The 1,253-nt window shown below is 35.1% G+C and overlaps 1 protein-coding gene across 3 annotated transcripts in view; it reads left to right on the forward strand.

Moving 5' to 3' along the window:
* Positions 1–1,253, forward strand: part of LOC106882517 (ADP-ribosylation factor-like protein 13B) — a 19,448-nt gene that overhangs the window by 2,356 nt on the left and 15,839 nt on the right. The gene's annotated exons all lie outside the window — the stretch shown is intronic.

Genomic DNA, 1,253 nt, shown 5'->3' on the forward strand with positions numbered 1-1,253 from the left:
TATATATATATATATATATATATATATATATATATATATATATATATATATATATTTGTATGTATATATCTATATATATATATATATGTAAAGAGAAATAGAATGATAAAAGTGAGAGAGTAACAGAAAAGGGGATCATAGGAGAGAACCAAAGTAAGAACATGTTAGAAAAGAGTGTAATAGAGAAACCTAAGGGAGTATAGGTGAGAGGGTGACAGGAGAGAATAGCAAAAGACAAAGGAAACATGGACAAGAAAGATTCTAGTATAGATATTAAAAACCTTCAACAGGAGCAGGAGTGGCTGTGTGGTAAGTAGTTTGCTTACCAACCAAATGTTTCCAGGTTTACTCTTACTGTGTGGCACCTTGGGCAAGTGTCTTCTACTATAGCCTTTGGCCAACCAAAGCCTTGTGAGTGGATTTGGTAGACGAAAACTGAAAGCAGCCCGTCATATATATATATATATATATATATAAATACATACATACATATACATACAGGGGTTGGACAAAATAATGGAAACACCTAGCATCATAATTTTGAAATATCTATAAAACCGTCAAAAGCTTGTTTATTTTTATGTTTTTTAATTTATTACTAGTGCTGCTTAATATGTTTTGCTAAAATTGCTGTTTCTTTTCAGATATTATCAGAAAAAGATAATTAAACTCATTAAAATGACAGATCTATCGAACTTTCAAAGAGGTCAAATTGTTGGTGCTTGTGTGGCAGGCGCTAGCATAACGAAAACAGCCAAAATGCTTGGTGTATCAAGAAGTATTGTCTCGAAAGTAATGATAGCCTTTGAGAAAATGGGAAAACCCCCTCATCAAAAAAAACTCTGGAAGGAAACCAAAATTTCCAGATAGGGACCGTCGGACTCTAACGCAAATTGTTAGCAAGGATCACAATAGTACAGCTCCCAAAACTACTGCAGAGATTAATGACCACCTCAAGAACCCAGTTTCCACAAAATCTGTTTGCTGGGAGCTGCACAAAGCCAGATTTCACAGGAGGAATGCAATCAGGAAAGCACTACTTTCAAAAACAAATGTTGCAAAGCATTTAGAGTGGAGTAAAAACCTACAGAATTGGTCCCTAGAGCAGTGGAAGAATGTTATTTTCTCGGACGAGTTATTCTTTACCTTATTTCTGACCACAGGCTGAGTATATGTGTGGAGACAGCCAAAAGAAGCATTTGATCCAGACTGCTTTCTTCCAACTGTTAAACATGGAGGAGGATCTGTGATGA

Source organism: Octopus bimaculoides, chromosome 2 (genome assembly GCF_001194135.2).
Source record: "Octopus bimaculoides isolate UCB-OBI-ISO-001 chromosome 2, ASM119413v2, whole genome shotgun sequence".
Classification (NCBI taxonomy): domain Eukaryota; kingdom Metazoa; phylum Mollusca; class Cephalopoda; order Octopoda; family Octopodidae; genus Octopus; species Octopus bimaculoides.